Source organism: Bos indicus x Bos taurus, chromosome 9 (assembly GCF_003369695.1).
Source record: "Bos indicus x Bos taurus breed Angus x Brahman F1 hybrid chromosome 9, Bos_hybrid_MaternalHap_v2.0, whole genome shotgun sequence".
Taxonomy (NCBI): domain Eukaryota; kingdom Metazoa; phylum Chordata; class Mammalia; order Artiodactyla; family Bovidae; genus Bos; species Bos indicus x Bos taurus.
Genome location: NC_040084.1, coordinates 90,165,106 through 90,177,279, shown reverse-complemented (window position 1 = coordinate 90,177,279; position 12,174 = coordinate 90,165,106).

The window sequence follows — 12,174 nt, the reverse complement described above, 5'->3', positions numbered from 1 at the left end:
TTGAGTTTTAAGCCAACTTTTTCACTCTCTTCTTTCACTTTCATCAAGAGGCTCCTTAGTTCTTCTTCACTTTCTGCCATAAAGGTGGTGTCATATTGTGGTAATCATTTTGCAGTATAGATTGGTATCAGATCTTAACTTTGTATATATTAAACTTTTACGATACTATATGGCAACTATAGCTCAATAAAGGGAAAAAACTAAAACAAAACAAAACAAAAACCCTTATATGGAATTAAATTTTTCATGTAATAAAAAATTTTGAAAATCTTCCCCTTTCAATAAATTTAGGATTAATTATTACTCTTAAGGTACATTGTACAGCACATATTTTGGTGTGAGAAAATACATGTGAAGTGCCCAGCACAGTGCCAGGCATATAAGTCTTTGTTGAAATATATATTAAAATATTTTAAATGTAGATATTCTTAGGTATAATGCAAGTGGTCTTAGAAGGAGAAGTAAGGCCTTTGCATAATTTAGAGGTAAAGTAATAAAGATGGGCTCGATAAAGGACAGAAATGGTATGGACCTAACAGAAGCAGGAGATATTAAGAAGAGGTGGCAAAAATACACAGAAGAACTGTACAAAAAAGATCTTCACGACCCAGATAATCACGATGGTGTGATCACTCACCTAGAGCCAGACATCCTGGAATGTGAAGTCAAGTGGGCCTTAGAAAGCATCACTATGAACAAAGCTAGTGGAGGTGATGGAATTCCAGTTGAGCTATTTCAAATCCTGAAAGATGATGCTGTGAAAGTGCTGCACTCAATATGCCAGCAAATTTGGAAAACTCAGCAGAGGCCATAGGACTGGAAAAGGTCATTTTTCATTCCAATCCCAAAGAAAGGCAATGCCAAAGAATGCTCAAACTACCGCACAATTGCACTCATCTCACATGCTAGTAATGCTTAAAATTCTCCAAGCCAGGCTTCAGCAATATGTGAACCATGAACTTCCTGATGTTCAAGCTGGCTTTAGAAAAGGCAGAGGAACCAGAAACCAAATTGCCAACATCCACTGGATCATCGAAAAAGCAAGAGAGTTCCAGAAAAACATTTATTTCTGCTTTATTGACTATGCCAAAGCCTTTGACTGTGTGGATCACAATAAACTGAAAAATTCTGAAAGAGAAGGAAATACCAGACCACTTTATCTGCCTCTTGAGAAATCTGTATGCAGGTCAGGAAGCAACAGTTAGAACTGGACATGGAACAACAGACTGGTTCCAAATAGGAAAAGGACTACATCAAGGCTGTATATTGTCACCGTGCTTATTTAACTTATATGCAGAGTACATCATGAGAAACGCTGGACTGGAAGAAATACAAGCTGGAATCAAGATTGCCGGGAGAAATATCAATCACCTCAGATATGCAGATGACACCACCCTTATGGCAGAAAGTGAGGAGGAACTAAAAAGCCTCTTGATGAAAGTGAAAGTGGAGAGTGAAAAAGTTGGCTTAAAGCTCAACATTCAGAAAACAAAGATCATGGCATCCGGTCCCACCACTTCATGGGAAATAGATGGGGAAACAGTGGAAACAGTGTCAGACTTTATTTTTCTGGGCTCCAAAATCACTGCAGATGGTGACTGCAGCCATGAAATTAAAAGACGCTTACTCCTTAGAAGGAAAGTTATGACCAACCTAGATAGCACATTCAAAAGCAGAGACATTACTTAGTCAACAAAGGTCCATCTAGTCAAGGCTATGGTTTTTCCTGTGGTCATGTATGGATGTGAGAGTTGGACTGTGAAGAAGGCTGAGCGCCGAAGAATTGATGCTTTTGAACTGTGGTGTTGGAGACGACTCTTGAGAGTCCCTTGGAGTGCAAGAAGATCCAACCAGTCCATTCTGAAGGAGATCAGCCCTGGGATTTCTTTGGAAGGAATAATGCTAAAGCTGAAACTCCAGTACTTTGGCCACCTCATGTGAAGAGTTGACTCATTGGAAAAGACTCTGTTGCTGGGAGGGATTGGGGGCAGGAGGAGAAGGGGATAACAGAGGATGAGATGGCTGGATGGCATTACTGACTCGATGGATGTGAGTCTGAGTGAACTCCGGGAGTTGGTGATGGACAGGGAGGCCTGGTGTGCTGTGGTTCATGGGGTCGCAAAGAGTCAGACATGATTGAGCGACTGTACTGAACTGAACTGAATAAAGGAAACCCAGGTAGCTCAGTGGTAAAGAATCTGCCAGCCAAGCAGGAGACTTGGGTTCAATCCTTGCGTCAGGAAGATCCTCTGGAGAAGGAAATGGCAAGCCTCTCCGGTATTCTTGCTTGAAAAATCCCATGGACAGAGGAGCCTGGCAGGCAGCAGCCCATGAGGTCAGTACGAGTAGGACACGACTGAGCACTGGACACTCCCACACTCATGATAGAGGCACAGACTAGGAGAAAGGGTGCCTGTGAACTGAGGCTGATGTTTCACTCAGTAGCTCTGTTCCTTCAGCAGCGAGTGAAAGTTGCCCAGATGTGTCCGAGCCTTTGCATGGACTATACAGTCCATGGAATTCTCAAGTCCAGAATACTGGAGTGGGTAGCCTTTCCCTTCTTCAGGAGATCTTCCCAAACCAGGGATCAAACTCAGGTCTCCTGCATTGCAGGCAGATTCTTTACCAGCTGAGCCACCGGGGAAGGACAAGAATACTGGAGTGGGTGAAGTGAAGGCGGAAGTTGCTCAGTCATGTCTGACTCTTTGCGACCCCATGGACTACCAGGCTCCTCAGTCCATGGAATTTTCCAGGCAAGAGTACTGGAGTGGGTTGCCATTTCCTTCTCCAGGGGATCTTCTCGACCCAGGGGTCAAACCCAGGTCTCCTGCATTGCGGGCAGACGTTTTACCATCTGAGTAGCCTATCCCTTCTCCCATGGATCTTCCTGTCCCAGGAATCGAACCCGGTTCTCCTGCATTGCAGGCAGGTTATTTACATGCTGAGCTAGCAGAGAAGCCGCCTTTCAGTAGAGATGAATGCATTCCTATCCCAGCTGGTTGACAACTGGAATGAAAACCATTCAGGTCACACTCCTAATGCCCTTCCTAGGTTTATCTAATCACCTTCTGATTACAATCTCCCTACACTGATAAACTTCGAAGCACTCTGCTGCTGCTGCTGCTAAGTCGCTTCAGTCATGTCCGACTCTGTGCGACCCCATAGACGGCAGCCCATCAGGCTCCCCCGTCCCTGGGATTCTCCAGGCAAGAACACTGGAGTGGGTTGCCATTTCCTTCTCCACTGCATGAAAGTGAAAAGTGAAAGTGAAGTCGCTCAGTCGTGTCAGACTCTTAGCGACCCCAGGGACTTCAGCCAGGCTCCTCTGTCCATGAGACTCTCCAGGCAAGAGTACTGGAGTGGGGTGCCATTGCCTTCTCTGTTAAGCACTTTATGAATGCACAAATAGATGGGGAAACAGTGGCTGACTTTATTTTTCTGGGCTCCAAAATCACTGCAGATGGTGATTGCAGCCATGAAATTAAAAGACACTTACTCCTTGGAAGGAAAGTAATGACCAATCTAGACAGCATATTAAAAAGCAGAGACACGACTTTGTCAACAAAGGTCCATCTAGTCAAGGCTATGGTTTTTCCTGTGGTCATGTATGGATGTGAGAGTTGGACTGTGAAGAAAGCTGAGTGCCGAAGAATTGATGCTTTTGAAGTGTGGTGTTGGAGAAGACTCTTGAGAGTCCCTTGGAGTGCAAGGAAATCCAACCAGTCCATCCTAAAGGAGATCAGTCCTGGGTGTTCATTGGAAGGACTGATGTTGAAGCTGAAACTCCAATACTTTGGCCACCTGATGCAAAGAGCTGACTCATTGGAAAAGACCCTGATGCTGGGAAAGATTGAGGGCAGGAGGAGAAGGGGATGACAGAGGATGAGATGGTTGGATGGCATCACAGACTCAATGGGCATGGGTTTGAGTGGACTCCAGGAGTTGGTGATGGGCAGGGAGGCCTGGTGTGCTGTGGTTCATGGGGTCGCAAAGAGTTGGACACGACTGAATGACTGAACTGAACTGAACTGATGAATGCTATGTTGGCAAGAGCCTACCATATTCTGAAAAAAAAAAAATCTGCATAAAAAGTAATAAATACCTTCTGATTTTTGGTTTTTTTCCTCCCAAAGGTATTGAGTGATGAATCAGGGACAGACATAGCTATAGGCACATAGTACAGAACAGCAAACAAGTTCAGTGAAGACCCTAGTCCCAAGGATAATTATCCCAACAGAAGTCATACATAACGACAAACCAAAATAAAACTCTCTTTAGAGCTGAATTCATAGTTTAATAGTCACTTGCCCATGCTCAGTCACTAAGTGGTGTTTGACTCTTTGTTACCCCATGGATTATAGCCCACCAGGCAAGAATACTGGAGTGGGTTTCCTACCCTAGGGGGCCTTCCTGACCAGGGATTGAACCCAAGTCTCCTTCATCTCCTGCATTGGCAGGCAGATTCTTTACCACTGAACCACCTGGGATACCCCTTAAGAGTCACTTACGATTTAAATTTAATTCACTACTCTTATGGCAGGAGAAGGCAATGGCACCCCACTCCAGTACTTTTGCCTGGAAAATCCCATGGATGGAGGAGCCTGGTAGGCTGCAGTCCATAGGGTCGCTAAGAGTCGGACACAACTGAGTGACTTCACTTTCACTTTTCACTTTCCTGCATTGGAGAAGGAAATGGCAACCCACTTCAGTGTTCTTGCCTGGAGAATCCCAGGGATGGGGGAGCCTGGTGGCTGCCGTCTATGGGGTCACACAGAGTAGGACACGACTGAAGTGACTTAGCAGCAGCAACTCTTATGGCAGAAAGTGAAGAAGAACTAAAGAGCCTCTTGATGAAAGTGGAAGAGGAGAGAGAAAAAGTTGGCTTAAAGCTCAACATTCAGAAACCTAAGATTGTGGCATCCGGTCCCATCAGTTCAGTCCGGTCCCATCACTTCATGGCAAATAGATGGAGAAACAGTGGAAACAGTAGCAGACTTTATTTTGGGGGGACTCCAAAATCACTGCAGATGGTGACTGCAGCCATGAAATAAAAAGACGCTTACTCCTTGGAAGAAAAGTTATGACCAACCTAAACAGCATGTTATAAAGCAGAGACATTACTTTGCCAACAAAGGTCCGTCTAGTCAAGGCTATGGTTTCTGCAGTCCATGGGGTCGCAGAGTCAGACATGACTGAGTGACTGAACTGAACTGAACAATTTAAAAACTCATTGAATTTTAATTTTACTATAGATGGGTTAAAAAGCAATCTATCACAGCTTCTAAATGACCTTTCAAGTGGAAACTTGAAGAGTTTGGTAACAGATACAGAATGAATTCCATTATGGTCTGGTATCTAGTAATTCTGTATTTTATCTACCAAATAAAGAAATTAAATGACCTCAATTAAAGCTAATTAATTAATAGCAAATATAACAAGTTTAGCATTAAACTATTTGAGGATTATAATAAACACATATCTTATCTTCCATCTCACCACGTATTTGTTTAGCCAGAACAGAACATTTCAGTATTTGATTTGAACTCATAAATAGATCTCAATGACTTTGTTACAAATGTGTTGAACTAAATAATTGTCTTCAAAACCTATTTTTGGAGACATCGTGGGTATTTTGGGAGACATCGTAGAAACACTGGGTTGGCAGGGGGAAGAGAGCAGATAAAGAACTAAAAGGTTAATTCATCATTTGAGAATTTTGACAGGTAATGCAAATGAAATGTTGAAATAAGTGAAAAAAAATCAGATTTTTAAATCAAGGAGAAAGAATAGTTTCAGAAGAAAATTAAATTGTTGGATTATGAATAAGAAGAAATTTAAATTGTGTTTGAAAATAAAAAGCAAGTTATATAGCAGTTCATCAAAACTTGGCAAAATTTGTTCAGAATTTAAATTTACTTATTTTAACTCAAGCATTATTCTTCTTAGTTGTATAAAGACAGATGATCCACATATCAACTCATGTAAATATGAATGTTTATAAGAGCTTTTAAAATAAATATGATGGGTATTTTAACCAAGAAGCTAAAGCCTTGCAATCTTTGCCATCATCTCCCATACGCCCACATTGTCTATTTTACCTTAAAGTATACCACTTGAAGGGCTTCCATGGTGGCTCAGATGGTAAAGAATCCATCTCCAATCCAGGAGACTCAGGAGATGCGGGTATGATCCCTGTGTTAGGAAGATCCCCTGGAAAAGAAAATAGCACCACACTCCAGTATTCTTGCCTGGAAATCTGCATGAACAGAGGGGCCCGGCAGGCTACAGCCCATGGGGTCACAAAAGAGTCAGGCACTACTTAGCAACTAAACAACAGTGTTTCCCTTGAAAGGGGATCTAATTAATTGAGTTCACCTTCCCCCAAACATATTTATGAAGAACTACTTGACTCATTAAAATATACGCTTGAATAACTTTATAAAACTATTTGACTATGTGCCTGTACAGCTTTAATAAAAACCTAAAAATGAAAACAAACAAATAACTTATTTATGAATGATTAAACATTTCTGATCAAGCTTATGTAAGGCTTTAGGAGATTAACCACAAACAAAGATAAATGAGTATATAATTGTAGTTGAATACACTATAGTTCACATAATGTAATCTTAATGCTATTCATCTTAAACTGAGTCCTTTAAGGGTGAATCACCAATAAATAATGCATCAGTTCAGTTCAGTTCAGTCGCTCAGTCATGTCCGACTCTTTGCCACCCCATGAATTGCAGCAGAGAGTCGGACACGACTGAGTGACTTTGCTTTCACTTTTCGCTTTCATGCATTGGAGAGGGAAATGGCAACCCACGCAAGTGTTTTTGCCTGGAGAATCCCAGGGACGGGGAAGCCTGGTGGGCTGCTGTCTGTGGGGTCGCACAGAATCGGACATGACTGAAGTGACTTAGCAGTAGCAGCAGCAGGCCTCCCTGTCCATCACCAACTCCCAGAGTTCACCCAAACTCTTGTCCATCGAGTCAGTGATGCCATCCAGCCATCTCATCCTCTGTCGTCCCCTTCTCCTCCTGCCCCCAATCCCTCCCAGCATCAGAGTCTTTTCCAATGAGTCAACTCTTCACATGAGGTGGCCAAAGTATTGGAGTTTCAGCTTTAGCATCAGTCCTTCCAATGGACACTCAGGACTGATCTCCTTTAGAAAGGACTGGTTGGATCTCCTTGCAGTCCAAGGGACTCTCAAGAGTCTTCTCCAACACCAAATAATGTATAAATGACACTAAAAAAAAGGAAGAACTTGATTTTTTAAAAATTATTCACCATTTTTTTTTTTAAATCAGATAATTCAGAGAGTGGTTTTTCCAGATGTCATCATTTACTGTAGTCTGGTGAGGGGTTTCCCTATACATTTTGACACTAACTCAGAACAATTTTTCTTGTGATGCTCCAGATCAGAGTTGCATATCCCGAATTCCCCAATCTAGAGATATTGACTTCATCATATTTTAATACATTATTCATCCCATCTAATCAGTGGTGTTTGTGACCTGTCTCTTTAGCCTTTCTTTCCTTGTCCCTGCAAATGCTGGCCAGTGTGAAAGTCTAACATCAAAATATAATGAGTGTAATCAAGTGTTGGAGAGAAAAGAAAATGATTACCCCTTCTCCCCGCCCCCCACCTAATGTATAGATTCTTGTGAAAATGTTCCTTCTGTTATTTTTAAGGCTGTCTAATCCTGAAATAGTTTTCTCATTGAACAAGATATGGAAAATAAATACATCCAAGTCAGGGTCAACCTGGTCCTTAAAAGGCCTCCTAGTTTATTATATTAACTTCAGCCAAAAGATAAATTATATAGTTGTGTGAGATCCAAAAGTCACTTTGTTAAACTGGATATGTGGTGACCCAGAAAACTTTAGACTTTGTCAAATAAGAGTAAATCCCTTTTCTCCCCGTGGTCAATACTCCCTGGATCAAAATAGCCATGATGTTATCCCTGTGCTTCTGTCGGCACTGGCTGCTTTCATTTAATCAGATTCTCCATTGGAACACTATTTTCCCCCCTCTCCAGCTTTGTTTCCTAGAGAGAACTTCTCTTTGGTCTAGATTACTTTGGCATGTATTCTGTCTTTCCATTTGGTAATAGAAGAAACAAAGAGAAATTTAATGGGATGTGCCCAACTCACGGTTCCCATGGTAGTGACTTATAAATATGATGTTTGTTGACACAGTTGAATTCAAATCTAAAGTCACTTTTTTCTAAGATGTGTTGAAGTACTATACAGGAAGTCTAAAATTAAACAAGTTTATGCAATCAGTTTCTTAAGGAGCAACATATTTAATAGTTTTAACCCTATAAGAAGACTATGCAAATCCATTAAGCTAAAGGAATGAATCTTTCCTTCATTTAGCCCTTCCTTTTATTTGGCATTATTTCTTTTTATATATATTTTTCTTTATTATTTATTATTTCTATATAATTATTATTTATTAGTTTATTTATTATTTATTAATATTATTTCTATATTATTTCTGTATATATATGCTGCTGCTGCTGCTAAGTCACTTCAGTCGCGTCTGACTCTGTGCGGCCCCAGAGACGGCAGCCCAACAGGCTCCCCCACCCCTGGGATTCTCCAGGCAAGAACACTGGAGTAGGTTGCCATTTCCTTCTCCAATGCATGAAAGTGAAAAGTGAAAGTGAAGTCGCTCAGTCGTGTCCGACTCTCCGAGACCCCATGGACTGCAGCCTACTAGGCTCCTCCGTTCATGGGATTTTCCAGGCAAGAGTACTGGAGCGGGGTGCCATCGCCTTCTCCGATATATATGCTATATATATATAAAAACATATATTTGCAGTATATGTATATATTTATACATATATATATATTTGCTGTTTATGTCTTCACTATATACACTTATGTATTTATTTGCTGTGAATACATATATACTTGCTGATAGAGAACAGTGTGGAGTGGAGTTTATTCTCTCACAACTGTGGCCTCCTTGACTCCCTTACAAAGTAGGAAATCCTTACAAAGGGGTGTTTATTGTCTCCAGAGGCCCTGTTTATAATAATTTCCATTGTATTAACTTACATCTAATTAGTCCAATCATCAAGGTAAATTCCGAAGCTTCTTTCTAAGTAGATTTAGTTTCTAGACCAATATATCACAACAGAACAATTCATTTTATAAGGGAGTATTTAAGAATTTATGGGCTTCCTTGGTGGCCAGTGGTTAAGAATCCAACTGCCGATTCAGGAGACATGAGCTTGATTGCTTGGTTGGGAAGATTCCCTGGTGAAGGAAATGGCAACCCACTCCAGTATTCTTGCCTGGGAAATCCCATGGACAGATGAGCCTGGTGGGCTATAAGCCATGGGGTTGCAAAGAGTCAGACATGACATCATGACTGAAAAACAGCTCTCTAAGAAATTTTTGTGCTATATCATAGGCTTGGCTATCATTTTGCTCACTAATTTTGTCTTTGTTTCTGTTAGCTACGGATTTAACGATGACTTGGAAGGTTTTGTTGGAGAAATGAATCCTAAGGGATTATTTGAAGTAAGACTAGAAAATTGCGTTTCTGCTTTCTTAAGCCTGGTCAAAATGAAAGAATAAGAATAAAAGAAAAAGTTCAAAAATATTCAATTTTTTCCACTATCCAGAATTAAATATTTGAAAAATATTTGGAATAATGAGAGAATCTATTCCATCCACATATGAACAATTTGGACTGATGATGATAATACAATGATTTGCTTGATTCATTGCCTGTGCATCAGCTCTTTAGCAAAAAGACAACGAAAACACTTTGGTCATTGTACTTGATGCAAACAACTCTTGCAAGAGTTACCAGCTGACAGTCTCATGAATACCAACATCATGGAGATATAACGTGTCATAAGCAAGGGTCAACCCAAGGAAAGGGACATCATAAAGTTCACATTTCAGTGAATGAAGTAATCTTCTGAATTTTCCTCCATAGTCCACAATGTTCTATGAAGTCGTTTCTTCCCCTGATATAACTGAAACTCAGGGCACTTTAGAATATACTGTACTCATCAAATCAATTTCTGCACAATGTTTTATTAGCCCTAATGATACTAGTGGAGTGTACATTTAATTGGCATGAGGATTCTGGGAAGTCTAAAGGAAAGGCAGCTCAAAAACACAGAGCTTTTAAAAGGCTTCTCCATAGCATTTTCCTCAGCCATGTGACACCTGGATATAGTAGGTGGTCAATACAGCTTTAAAATAAATCAAAGTGTATTAAATTTGCAACTTAGTGTAAATACAATTGTTTACTTTTTACATGACACCCACTAATAATGAAGTTGAAGTTTCAAAATCTTACATTTAAAAATTTATTCTAAAGGTCCTTTATTGAATGCATTATGGAGAACTTCATAGTGTTTTCCATCAGTGTTCAAGTAGGGGAAAAAAATCACATGCCCAAGGAAAATGCTACTGAGAAGCCTTTTAAAAGTTCGGTGCTTCTGAGTTGCCTTTCCTTCATAGCTCAGTTGGTAAAGAATCTGCTTGTAATGCAGGAGACCCCGGTTTGATTCCTGGGTCGGGAAGATCTGCTGGAGAAGGGATAGGCTACCCACTCCAGTATTTTTGGGCTCCCCTTGTGGCTCAGCTGATAAAGAATCTGCCTGCAATGCAGGAGACCTGGGTTCAGTCCCTGGGTTGGGAAGATCCCCTGGAGAAGGGAAAGGTTACCCACTCCAGTATTCTGGCCTGGAGAATTCCATGGACTATGCAGTCCATTGGGTTGCAAGGAGTCAGACACGACTGAGTGACTTTCATATCCGGGTGCCATGCTAGCACCTGTAAAGGGATAGGTCTGGTACAACTGTCACCCTCCAGGATTTAGGGTTCTGGTGTTTGCTGCTGGAGCCTAAGTCTGCCATTCGACAAATTAAATGCCACACATTTGGTTTAGAGACTCTGGGTACAGAGCTCCTTTGAGGTGCAAAGGATGCTTTGAAATTTGCAAAGTTGTCACATATTTTGAAATTTGAAAGGATGCTTTGAAATTTGCAAAGTTGCCACATATTTATTTGATGTAAATAGTGAAGGATGAGATTTATATGCAGAGAGCTATATAAAACTTCTCAACTGACTTTTAAAGTATTCATCTTGCATAATTTTTCAGTTGAGAACATCAACGATTTGGGAAAACTTCAAGATTGCTACTCTACTACTTATGAACAAATAATATTATATTGTTACATTATGAGATAAAATACACCCCAGTGTAAGTCATTTTTTCATATATTCTTCAGAAAATATCTGCATCTTCTTATGGACAATCTGTTTTACCAGCTTCAATATGATTCAAATTGAGTCAGGTATTTCTCATAAAAGTTCAGGGAATCTCTATCTTTGCATGCAGAGGACAGATGGCCTCTAGGAAATTCATCCATTGTTAGTAATGGGGGTTGAAATACTAACTATGGAAAAGCAACCTTGAAGTAGTCTTCTGTGTGAAGTGCACTATTTCATATGAATCTTCATTCTGAGTGCAAAACTGCAATGGATTTTGGACACTCATTTTTTATATGGGTAAATTTTATTACTCATCCTCTTGATCTTTATAAACTACATAGAGTTTCAAATAAATATGGTTACCATTAACTACTAAATCATAGGAAATTTTTACTTGACTTGATTAAGTGTTAATAACTGGACCTATACATGACTGACGCTGAAGCTCCAGGATTTTGGTCATCTGATGTGAACAACCAACTCATTGGAAAATCCCTGATGCTGGGAAGGATTGAGAGCAGAAGAGGCATCAGAGGATGAGACAGCTGGATGGCATCACCGACTGAGTGAACGTGAACTTAAGAGGCCTAGCATGCTGCAGTCTATGGGGTTGCGAAGAGTTGGACACGACTGGGCGACTGAACATACACGACTTCATTGCATATGTATGCACTGAGGTGGAATTGATCCTCTGAAAAATGGACTGCACAGGTGCCTAAGTCCAATTTTCCTACAATGATGATTCATGCAGTTTTACCATTCCAAAGATCACTGAGGTTTCTGTTAGTGCCTATTTGGGAAAGCTCCTGTTTGGAAGATAACTTGAGGCCAAGTTCTGCCATCATCATATGTTATCAAAAGGGCCTGCAAAAATTTAAACAAGAAGCTGCCCATTCTCCTAAATAGTTTCTCCAAGGGGCTGAA